Raw genomic sequence first — 13,391 nt, 5'->3', positions numbered from 1 at the left:
GTCTTTTCTTGTTCTTCTCTAAGTTTCTCGCCCTTATTGCCTACCGTATTTCTTGCACAGAAATAGTCGAAGGTAAGGTGGGATGAGAATATAGGGAAAGCACAGATGGACGGAGAGAAGCCTATTAATACCAAACTACCCCGGTGTGTACATAAGGCATTCTTATGCCCTGCCTCCCCCCCTGACGCCCACGATATTTTCTGCACCTAAACATGCAGGAGCCTGAGCATGGGTATGTGGAAAACAACTCTGTACTCATGGAAGAGGATGAATCTCAAATATCTTTGTACTCTTGAGCCACCTCCCACCCCACAACCCCACCGCAGGGTTTCCTTATTTGTCACCTAAAATGGAAGATGAAGTAGAAGAGAGTTAAGAAAGCAGCACTAAAGTGAGAAGGGATTAAATGCCTAACTATCTCGTTGCGGGGCCCTTTTTACGCCTGACCCACCATATTGCCTGCACAAAAAGTCAGATGAGGTAGAGGAAATATCAGAAAAGGAGGCTGGGAGAGGAGAGGCGATTTGAGGCCAGACCACCCCCGAGGTTCTGGGCAGCCCTCCCCAGTTCTGCTTTCACTGTTCCTGGGACCACGGACGGGAGGAAGGTGGCAGGCGGCGCCCGTGGAGGCCGAGCCACTGCCCCTCTTCTAAGGGACGGCAGCCCTAGATAGACCTCTGGCCTGAGGAAACAAACCACCTGTCTGTGCCAGTGTCGTCATTCTTTCTGCCACACTGCCATTTTCTCAGTCGCAGTGGTAGCACGGTAGCACACTTTGCCATTTCGCCGTCCCCACAGTTGCCCAGGAAAGAGGGTCTTTCCCTGTCAGAACCCGCACCGGCTCAGACAACCCTCCCTGTCTCACCCCACAGCCAGGTGTCAGGCACCAGGTAGGGCCTCACCTGGCTCCTCTTCACTGTCCTCTGTAAGGAAAAAGGGACACTACCCATGCACTTCTCAAGGGAGATCCTAGCTGCTCTCCTGACTTCTCTCACCACTACATCCTGCCTAATGAATGCATATGCTCATTCTCCCTGAACATATAAATTTTTTTTGATTTTCCATTCCAAGTTGAAAAAAGTGAGGGGCCATTGAGTCATGAAAATTCCATGGCACCTTCTACTGTTTGCAGATCAAGGCCTATCTCTAGGTTTATCTTTGCCTTTGATGTCTGTAACCCCAAGGCTTAGCCTAGTGTCTGCCACATGGGAGATGCTCTGTGTATAATTTTCAATGTAGGAAGGAAGCAAAGATTTTTTAAAAAATACATTTTGGAAAGAAACCTGGAGAATCTTAATATTACATTTTGCAATGAACATTTGGGAGGATACACGTAATTTAGATTTGATAGCTTTTTTTTTCCTTTTCTGTCTTCTTTTCATGCTTGAAACTATGCCTTACTAAGCTCCTTAATATATAGCAAACCCCTATGAAATCATAAAGAAAAGACCAGTGACCAACAACCCAGTAGAAAAATAAGCAAATATATGAACAGATTGTTCATAAAAAAGACAAATCAACGTTTCTTAAATATATGAGAAAATGTTTCATCTCACTGATAATAACAGAAGTGCAAATTATAATTACAATGATATATAGTTTCTCATCAATCATATTGGCAAAGAACAAGAAGTTTGGAAACAAATTGGATTGGAGAAAAGGTGGGAAAACTGGCATCCTTATACATTGTTAGTGGCTTGCCTCTTTTGGAGGGTAACCTATTGATAGACAAAGATGTGAAAGAGACTTGGAGGCTTACTTGTATGAACTTTTGTGTGTGCTTTTCGAATTTCTAACCTCATATTTATAATAACTATTCAAAAATAAATTTTAACTTAAATAAAATATGCCTTATAATCAGAGGATATTTAAAACACACCACATATTCTTAGAAATGCTCCAAATCCTCAGACTTACACGCTTAGATTCTAAACCAGGCCACCATGTTAGTAAAAGACAGTGAGAAAGGCCCACTGGTTGTCTTAGAAATGTTTCCAATTCTGAAATGGCATTAACGAGGGTAGATGGTTTATCCTCCAGATTTGAAGGACAAACTTCCAAGAGGCCCTTAACTACACATTTCTCCTGTGAGATTCACAATCTGTTTTACAGGGTAAGTCCATAATAAATGTTGTATGGACACTATTACTACTATTAAAGATAATTTTGCTTTCCATCGAGGAGACTGTATCTGGATCCATATAGAAGTGTGACGTGAAACAGCACTCTTGATACTTAGAAAATATCCAAAGAGCAGAAAGGGTAGCCATTGAAAATAATGATTATGGAAGATAAGCTTTCTATTTTTTAGGCACCTTTTTTGTTTTAGGGTGGTCCCAGATTTTGGTCCTTCCATTGGAGGAAACAAAGAATGGTGAGATAGTTCTCATGATTATACTCTTAACTGAATTCATATGCTGCTTTAGAAATGTCCTTTGTTCTGAAACTCATTTAACTTTTCTATTGCAATTTTTTAAATTAATTAATTTATTTATTTATGGCTGCATTGGGTCTTCATTGCTGTGCACGGGCTTTCTCTAGTTGCGGCGAGCAGGGGCTACTCTTCATTGCAGTGTGCAGGCTTCTCATTGTGGTGGCTTCTCTTGTTGTGGAGCACAGGCTCTAGGCATGTGGGCTTCAGTAGTTGTGGTACACAGGCTCAGTAGTTGTGGCACACGGGCTTAGTTGCTCCGCGGCATGTGGGATCTTCCCAGACCAGGGCTCGAACCCATGTCCCCTGCATTGGCAGGCAGATTCTTAACCACTGTGCCACCAGGGAAGTCCTATTGCAATTTGTTTAATTGAAATTTCTGGGAATGTCTATTTTCCCTATCCTTTAACTTATTTTTTATTACCTAAGTTATATATGCTCACAGTAGAAAAATTGGTAATTATAAGAAAAACTTTTAGGAAAGGTATTGCATATCCTAACACTGATAAATACTGCTAACATTTTGGTATATATCTTTCCAGACTTATATCAGTGGCAGTCTGTGTCTATACAGACACACACATACACATGCATACACAAATATACACATATATCTTCACCAAAAATGATTTCATTATGTTTATTTCACTGTAATCAGTTATCTTTCCAGCAGCATAAAACACGCTATTATTTCTCTTATTTTATTTATTTAGTATTTTTTTATCATTTTTTAACATCTTTATTGGAGTATAATTGCTTTACAATGGTGTGTTAGTTTCTGCTGTATAACAAAGTGAATCAGCTATATGTATACATATATCCCCATATACCCTCCCTCTTGCGTCTCCGTTCCACCCTCCCAATCCCTCCCTTCTAGGTGGTCATAAAGCACCGAGCTGATCGCCCTGTGCAATGCAGCTGCTTCCAACTAGCTACCTATTTTACATTTGGTAGTGTATATACTCTCTCACTTCATCCCAGTTTACGCTTCCCCCTCCCTGTGTCCTTAAGTCCATTCTCTACGTCTGTGTCTTTATTCCTGTCCTGTTGCTGGGTTCTTCAGAACCTTTTGTTTTTTTTTTTAGATTCCATATATATGTGTCAGAATACGGTATTTGTTTTTCTCTTTCTGACTTACTTCACTCTGTATGACAGACTCTAGATCCATCCACCTCACTACAATTACCTCAATTTCATTTCTTTTTATGGCTGAGTAATATTCCATTGTACATATGTGTCACATCTTCTTTATCCATTCATCTGTTGATGGACACTTAGATTGCTTCCATGTCCTGCCTATTGTAAATAGTGCTGCAATGAACATTGTACTACATGACTCATTTTCAATTATGGATTTCTCAGGATATATGCCCAGTAGTGGGATTGCTGGGTCACATGGTAGGTCTATTTTTATTTTTTTAAGGAACCTCCATACTGTTCTCCATTGTGGCTGTATCAATTTACATTCCCATCAAAAGTGCAAGAGGGTTCCCTTTTCTCCATACCCTCTCCAGTATTTATTGTTTGTAGATTTTTTGATGATGGCCATTCTGACCAGTGTGAGGTCATAGCTCATTGTAGTTTTGATTTGCATTTCTCTAATGATTAGTGATGTTGAGCATTCGTTCATGTGTTTATTAGCAATCTGTATAGCTTCATTGGAGAAATGTCTATATAGGTCTTCTGCCCATTTTTGGATTGGGTTGTTTGTTTTTTTGATACTGAGCTGCATGAGCTGCTTGTAAATTTTGGAGATTAATCCTTTGTCAGTTGCTTTGTTTGCAAATATTTTCGCCCATTCTGAGGGTTGTCTTTTCATCTTGATTATGGTTTCCTTTGCTGCGTAAAAGCTTTTAAGTGTCATTAGGTCCCATTTCTTTATTTTTGTTTTAATCTCCATTTCTCTAGGAGGTGGGTCAAAAAGGATCTTGCTGTGATTTCTGTAATAGAGTGTTCTGCCTATGTTTTCCACTAAGAGTTTGATAGTGTCTGGCCTTACATTTAGGTCTTTAATCCATTTTGAGTTTATTTTTCTGTATGGTGTTAGAGAATGTTCTAATTTCATTCTTTTACATGTAGCTTTCCAGTTTTCCCAGCACCACTTGTTGAAGAGGCTGTATTTTCTCCATTGTATATTCTTTCCTCCTTTATCAAAGATAAGGTGACCATATGTTCATGAGTTTACCTCTGGGCTTTCTATCCTGTTCCATTGATCTATATTTCTGTTTTTGTGCCAGTACCATACTGTCTTGATTACTGTAGCTTTGTAGTATAGTCTGAAGTCAGGGAGCCTGATTCCTCCAGCTCCATTTTTCTTGATCAAGATTGCTTTGGCTATTCGGGGTCTTTTGTGTTTCCCTACAAATTGGGAAATTTTTTGTTCTAGTTCTGTGAAAAATGCCAGTGGTAGTTTGATAGGGATTGCATTGAATCTGTAGATTGCTTTGGGTAGTATAGTCATTCTCACAGTGTGGATTCTTCCAATCCAAGAACATGGTATATCTCTCCATCTGTTTGTATCACCTTTAATTTCTTTCATCAGTGTCTTACAGTTTTCTGCATACAGGTCTTTTGCCTCCTTAGGTAGGTTTATTCCTAGATATTTTACTCTTTTTGTTGCCATGGTAAATGGGAGTGTCTCCTTAATTTCTCTTTCAGATTTTTCATCATTAGTGTATAGGAATGCAAGAGATTTCTGTGCATTAATTTTGTATCCTGCTACTTTAACAAATTCATTGATTAGCTCTAGTAGTTTTCTGGTGGCATCTTTAGGATTCTCTATGTATAGTATCATGTCATCTGTAAACAATGACAGTTTTACTTCTTGTTTTCCGATTTGGATTCCTTTTATTTCTTTCTCTTCTGTGATTGCTGTGGCTAAAACTTCCAAAACTATGTTGAATAATAGTGGTGAGAGTGGGCAACCTTGTCTTGTTCCTGATGTTAGTGGAAATGGTTTCAGTTTTTCACCATTGAGAACAATGTGGGCTGTGGGTTTGTCATATATGGCTTTATTATGTTGAGATACGTTCCCTCTATGCCTACTTTCTGGAGAATTTTTATCATAAATGGGTGTTGAATTTTGTCATAAGCTTTTTCTGCGTCTATTGAAATGATCATATGAATTTTATCCTTCAATTTGTTAATATGGTGTATCACATTGATCGATGTGTGTATATTGAAGAATACTTGCATTCCTGGGTTAAACCCCACTTGATCATGGTGTATGATCCTTTTAATGTGCTGTTGGATTCTGTTTCCTAGTATTTCTTTTTTTAAAGAAGATTATTAATTAATTAATTTATTTATTTATATTTGGCTGTGTTGGGTCTTCGTTTCTGTGGAAGGGCTTTCTCCAGTTGCAGTGAGCGGGGGCCACTCTTCATCGTGGTGCACGGGCCTCTCACCGTCGCGGCCTCTCCCGTTGCGGAGCACAAGCTCCAGACGTGCAGGCTCAGTAGTTGTGGCTCATGGGCCCAGCCGCTCCGCGGCATGTGGGATCCTCCCAGACCAGGGCTCGAACTCATGTCCCCTGCACTGGCAAGCAGACTCTCAACCACTGCGCCACCAGGGAAGCCCCTGTTTCCTAGTATTTTGTTGAGGATTTTTGCATCTATGTTCATCAGTGGTATTGGCCTGTAGTTTTATTTGTGTGTGACATCTATGCCTATTTTTGTTATCAGGGTGATTGTGACCTCATAGAATGAGTTTGGGAGTGTTCCTCCCTCTGCTATATTTTGGAAGAGTTTGAGAAGGATAGGTGTTAGCTCTTCTCTAAGTGTTTGGTAGAATTGGCCTGTGAAGCCATCTGGTCCTGGACTTTTGTTTGTTGGAAGATTTTTAATCACAGTTTCAATTTCAGTGCCTGTGATTGGTCTGTTCATATTTTCTATTTCTCCCTGGTTCAGTCTCGGAAGGTTGTGCATCTCTAAGAATGTGTCCATTTCTTCCAGGTTGTCCAATTTATTGGCATATAGTTGCTTGTAGTAATCTCTCATGATCATTTGAATTTCTGCAGTATCAGTTGTTACTTCTCCTTTTTCATTTCTAATTCTATTAGTTTGAGTCTTCTCCCTTTTTTTCTCAATGAGTCTGGCTAATGATTTATCAATTTCGTTTATCTTCTCAAAGAACCAGCTTTTAGTTTTATTGATCTTTGCTATTGTTTTCTTCATTTCTTTTTCATTTATTTCTGAACTGATCTTTATGATTTCTTTCCTTCTACTAACTTTGGGGTTTTTCTGTTCTTCTTTCTCTACTTGCTTTAAGTGTAAGGTTAGGTTGTTTATTTGTTATGATTCTCGTTTCTTGAGGTAGGGTTGTATCGCTATATACTTCCCTCTTAGAACTTCTTTTGCTGCATCCCATAGGTTTTGGGTCATCATGTTTTCATTGTCATATGTTTCTAGGTATTTTTTGATTTCCTCTTTGATTTCTTCAGTGATCTCTTGGTTATTTAGTAGTGTATTTTTTAGCCTCCATTTGTTTGTATTTTTTACAGAATTTTTCCTGTAATTGATATCTAGTCTCATAGCACTGTGGTTGGAAAAGATACTCTATACTGATTCAATTTTCTTAAATTGACTAAGGCTTGATTTGTGATCCACGATATGATCTATCCTGGAGAATGTTCCATGAGCACTTGAGAAGAAAGTGTATTCTGTTGTTTTTGGATGGAATGTGCTTTAAATATCAATTAAGTCCATATTGTTTATTGTATCATTTAAAGCTTGTGTTTCCTCATTTATTTTCATTTTGGATGATCTGTCCATTGATGAAAGTGGGATGTTAAAGTCCCCTACTATGATTGTGTTACTGTCGATTTCCCCTTTTATGGCTGTTAACATTTGTCTTATGTTTTGAGCTGCTCCTTTGTTGGGTGCATGAATATTTACAGTTGTTACATCTTCTTCTTGGATTGATCCCTTGATCATTATGTAGTGTCCTTCTTTGTCTCTTGTAATAGTCTATATTTTAAAGTATATCTTGTCTGATATTAGTATTCCTCTTCCAGCTTTCTTTTGATTTCCATTTGCATGGAATATCTTTTTCCATCCCCTCACTTTTAGTCTGTATGTGTCCCTAGGTCTGGAGTGGGCCTCTTGTAGACAGTATATATACAGGTCTTGTTTTCGTATCCATTCAGCCAGTCTATGTCTTTTGGTTGGAGCATTTAATCCATTTACATTTAAGGTAATTTTCCATATGTGTGTTCTTATTACCATTTTCTTAATTGTTTTGTGTTTCATATTGTAGTTCTTTTCCTTCTCTTGTGTTTCCTGCCTAGATAAGTTCCTTTAGCATAAGTTCCTTTAGCATTTGTTGTAAAGCTGGTTTGGTGGTGCTGAATTCTCTTAGCTGTTGCTTGTCTGTCAAGGTTTCAATTTCTCCTTTGAATGTGAATGAGATCCTTGCTGGGTGGAGTAATCTTGGTTGTAGGTTTGTCCCCTTCATCACTTTAAATATGTCCTGCTACACCCTTCTGGCTTGCAGAGTTTCTGGTGAAAGTTCAGTTGTTAACCCTATGGGGATTCCCTTGTATGTTATTTGTTGCTTTTCCCTTGCTGCTTTTAATATTTTTATTTGTATTTAATTTTTGATAGTTTGATTAATATGTGTCTTGGCGTGTTTCTCCTTGAATTTATCCTGTATGGGACTCTCTGCGCTACCTGGACTTGACAGACTATTTCCTTTCCCATATTGGGGAAATTTTCAACTATAATCTCTTCAAATGTTTTCTCAGTCCCTTTCTTTTTCTCTTCTTCTTCTAGGACCCCTATGATTCTAATGTTGGTGCGTTTAATGTTGTCCCAGAATTCTCTGAGACTGTCCTCAGTTCTTTTCATCCGTTTTTCTTTATTCTGCTCTGTGGTATTTACTTCCATTATTTTATCTTCCAGGTCTTATCCTTTCTTCTGCCTCAGTTATTCTACTATTGATTCCTTCTAGAGAATTTTTAATTTCATTTATTTTGTTGGTCCTCATTGTTTGTTTGCTCTTTAGTTCTTTTAGGTCCTTGTTAAACCTTTGTTGTATTTTCTCCATTCTATTTCGAAGGTTTTGGATCATGTTTGCGATCATTACTCTGAATTCTTTTTCAGGGTGACTGCCTGTTTCATCTTCATTTGTTTGGTCTGGTGGGTTTTTACCTTGCTCCTTCTTCTGCTGTGTATTTCTCTGTCTTCTCATTTTCCTTAACCTACTGTGTTTGGCGTCTTCTTTGCACAGGCTGCAGGTTCGTAGTTCCCATTGTTTTTTGTGTCTGCCCCCAGTGGCTAGGGTTGGTTCCGTGGGTTTTGTAGGCTTCCTGGTGGAGGGAATGGTGCCTGTGTTCTGGTGGATGAGGCTGGATCTTGTCTTTCTGGTGGGCAGGACCCCGTCTGGTGGTGTGTTTTGGGGTGTCTGTGAACTTACTATGATTTTAGGCTGCCTCTCTTCTAAGGGGTGTGGTTGTGTTCCTGTCTTGCTAGTTCTTTGGCATGGGGTGTCCAGCACTGTAGCTTGCTGGCCGTTGAGTTGCGCTGGGTCTCAGCACTGAGACGGAGATGTCTGGGAGAGCTCTTGCCAATTGATATTATGTGGGGCTGGGAGGTCTCTGGTGGTCCAATGTCCTGAACTCGGCTCTCCCACCTCAGAGGCTCAGGCCTGACATCCGGCCGGAGCACCAAGACCTTGTCAGCCACACGGTTTAATCTTCTCAGCATCATAATGGATTTGTGAAAACCCACAATGACCAAAAGAACCTCCAACAATCAGCAACTCCTTTCCTTGGCCTCCCAGTGCAGGGTCCTTATTTCTCCTATTTTAAAAACACACTCTCTTGACCCCTCTTCCTCCAAAATCTTCTGCTCCTGCCACTTCTTGCTTCATTGATTTTTCTATTTGTTTATTTTTAGTATTTTGCCATTTGACTTTCAAAAAATATTTAGGTATATTTTAATGACATAGGAAGAATTCTTATGAAATGATATCAAGTAAAAGAATATATTTTCAAAATTGATTTTATCCAGAACATATTATATAATTAAAAGATATGTGCATAGAAAAGCAAAAATCAGCAGTAGTGATTGCACTTATGATCTGGTTTATGTGAGGTTTCTTTCCCTATGGTTTATACTATTCTGTATTTTCTACATTTCTACAGTAAGTATATTATATTCATGATGAAGTCAGTATTACTTTTAAAGGACTCCACTGTGGATTTTTTAAAATTATGGTAAAATACAGACAGCATAAAATTTACCATTTTAACCATTTTAAAGTGTGCAATCCAGTTGCATTAAGTACATCCACATGGTTGTATAATCATCATCATTATCTAGTTTCACAAATTATTCAGAAATCCTGTACTATTAAGCCCTCACTCCCATTCTGCCTCCACACGGCCCCTGGCAACCACTAATCTGTTTTCTTTTCCTGTTGCTTACCTATTCTGCCTATTTCATATAAGTGTCTTTTTTTACTTAGCAGAATGTCTTCAAGATTCATCCATGTTTTAGCTATATTTTTATTGTGGAAAAAGTCACATAGCATAAAATTCACCCCTTTAACCTGTTTAAAGTGTACAGCTCAGTGGCATTTAGTACAATAAAATTTTGTACAACCATCACCAATATCTAGTTCCAGAACATTCTCATCACCCCAAAAGGAGACCCCATATCCAGTAAGAAGTCATGCCCCATTTCCCCTTTGCCCTAGCCCTTGCCAAACACTAATCTACTTTCTATATGTATGGATTTTCATATTCTGGTTGTTTCATATAGATGGAATCATACAGTATGTGGTCCTTTGTTACTTACTTCCTCCACTTAGTATAATGTTTTCAAGGTTCATCCATGTTGTAGTATGTATCAGAATTTCATTTCTTTTTATGGCTAAGTATTATTCCACTGCATGTATTCAATATGTACCATATTTTGTTTATCCATTCATCTGTCAATAGATATTTGGGTTGTCTCCACATTTTAGCTATTGTGAACATTGGTGTACAGGTATCTGTCTGAGTCCCTACTTTCAATTCTTTTGGGCATATACCTAGGAGTAGAATTGCTGGGTCATATGTCAATTCTATGTTTAATTTTTTTGAGGAACCACCATGCTGTTTTCCACAGTGGCTGAACCATTTTTGCATTCTTAGCAGCAATACAGAAGGGTTTCTCCACATCTTCTCCAACACTTCCAACACTTATGTTCTGTGGGTTTTGTTTTTTAATATAGCCGTCCTATGGGGTATAGAGTGGAGTCTTATTGTTGTTTCTAATTTGCATTTCCCTAATGTTTACTGGTGTTGATCATCTTTTGATATGCTTATTGTTCATTTATATATCTTATTTGGAGAAGTGCCTATTCAAGTCCTTTGTCCATTTTTAATTAGATTTTTTTGTCTCTTGGTGTTGAGTTTAAGAATTCTTTATATATTCTGAATCCAAGTTTCTTATTAGATATATTTTTCATAGAAATAGACAACCAGATTCTCAAATTTAGTTAGAAATTCAAAGGACTGGAATAGCAATAAAAATTTCAAAAAGGAAAAACAATGTTGGAAGAGTTACACTACTGATTTCAAGCTACAAGTGAGGCATTGGTTAAAGGACATACATTTAGATTAATGAAGCAGAATAGAGGCTCAAAATAGACCCACATATAAGTGGTCAATTGATTTTTGAAAAAGTACTCAAATACTTTGAGATATCAAGGGAATTGATAGTCCTTCCAACAAATGGTGCTGATACTACTTGATGTCCATTTTGGGGAAAAAAATGAACCTAGATTCTTAACTCACATACTGCACAAAAATTAACTTGAAATTTATCATAGACCTAAACATAACAACTCAAACTATAAAGCATCTACAAAACAACATAGGAGAAATTTTTTGTACCTTTGAGGTAGACAAAAGATTTCTTAGGACAAAAAGGCATGAACCATAAGAGAATAAAAATTAAATTAGACATCTTAAAAAGTTTTGTTCTTAGAAAAAAAACACCAAGATAATAAAAAGACTTGCTGGAGATTCTAACAAAGGACTTGCAAAAGGAGTCTATAAAAAGAAAACTTACAACTCAATAATATAAAGACAGATGGCCCAATATAAAATCAAATAAAAAATATTTTAAAATCCTATAAAAATCCAATCTAATATAAAGTTCAAAATGAAATATAAAAATATCAAATGAACAAACAACTCGAATGAATTTATCACAAGTGGAGATACAAGTGACCAATGAGCATGTAAAGAAATGTTCAACATTATTAATCATCCTGAAAATGCAAATTAAAACTAAAATGCAAAACTTGTATGAATTCCCTATAACTGCTAAATTTAAAAAGGCTGACAATACTACCATACATTTCTGATGGGAATGAAAATCGGTACAACAACTTTGGACAACAGTTGGGCAGTTTCTTATAAAGTTAAAAATATACTTGCCATAATATGTGGCAAGTGATATGTCAATATCACTCCCAGATATCTACTCAAGAGAAAAAAAAGTTTATGTTCACATGAAAACCTGCACGTGAAAGCTTATTCATAGTCACCAAAACTAGGCACTACCCAAATGTTCATCAATATGTGAACAGAAATGTAAACATTGTGTATACATTCAATGGAATATTATGTATCAAAAAAAGAAACAAACAATGAATACATGCCACAACATGGAATCGGAATGTCTCAAAAGCATTATACTCCAAAAAATAAGCCATATACAAAGTACTACATAAGATATGATTACATTTATATAAAATTCTAGAAAAAACAAAAATCATCTACAGTGATAGAAAACGGATCAGTGCATTTCTGAGTGTGCAATGGGGGAAGTATGAATGCAAAGAGGCATGAGGAAACTTTTTCAGATAATGGAAATATTCTATATCTTGATTTTGATGGTGCTGAAGGGAGCGGGGCAAGGAAGTTATGCTAGCAACAAGGACATTGCTTATGGCAAGTTCATTGTTTTTTGCTATATCTTTTTTTTTAAACTTTTAATTTTATATTGGAGTATAGTTGATTAACAATGTTGTGTTAGTTTCAGGTGTACAGCAAATTGATTCAGTGATACATATACATGTATCTATTCTTTTTCAAATTCTTTTCCCATTTAGGTCATTACATAATATTGAGCACACTTCTCTGTGCTATACAATAGGTCCTTGTTGGTTATTCATTTTAAATATAGCAGTGTGTACATGTCAATCCCAAACTCCCTAACTATCCTTCCCCCCCACTCTCCCTCCCTAGTAACCATAAGTTCGTTCTCTAAGTCTAGAGTCTGTTTCTGCTTTGTAAATAAGTTCATTTTATCATTTATCTTAGATTCTATAAGTGATATCATACAATGTTTGTCTTTCTCTGTCTGACTTACTTCACCAACTAAGTATGACAATCTCTAGGTCCATCCATGTTGCTGCAAATGGCATTATTTCATTCGTTTTAATGGCTGAGTAATATTCCATTGTATATATGTACCACATCTTCTTTATCCATTCATCTGTCGATGGACATTTAGGTTGCTTCCATGTGTTGGCTATTGTAAACAGCGCTGCAGTGAGCATTCAGACGTATGCATCTTTTTGAATTATAGTTTTCGTCTTTTCCAGATATGTGCCCAGGAGTGGGATTGCTGGATCATATAGTAACTCTAAGTGTTTTAAGGAACCTCCATACTGTCCTCCACAGTGGCTGTACCAATTTACATTCCCACCAACAATGTAAGAGGGTTCCCTTCTCTCCACACCCTCTCCAGCGTTTATCGTTCATAGATTTTTTGATGATGGCCATTCTGACTGGTGTGAGGTGATATCTGATTGTAGTTTTGATTTGCATTTCTCTAATAATAAGCAATGTTGAACATCTTTTCATGTGCCTCTTGGCCATCTGTATGTCTTCTTTAGAGAAATGTCTATTTAGGTCTTCTGCCCATTTTTTTGATTGGGTTCTTTGTTATTATGATATTAA

This window comes from Balaenoptera borealis, assembly GCF_965194805.1.
Source record: "Balaenoptera borealis genome assembly, chromosome: X".
Lineage (NCBI taxonomy): Eukaryota > Metazoa > Chordata > Mammalia > Artiodactyla > Balaenopteridae > Balaenoptera > Balaenoptera borealis.
Note: the sequence above shows the minus strand (reverse complement) of the source record.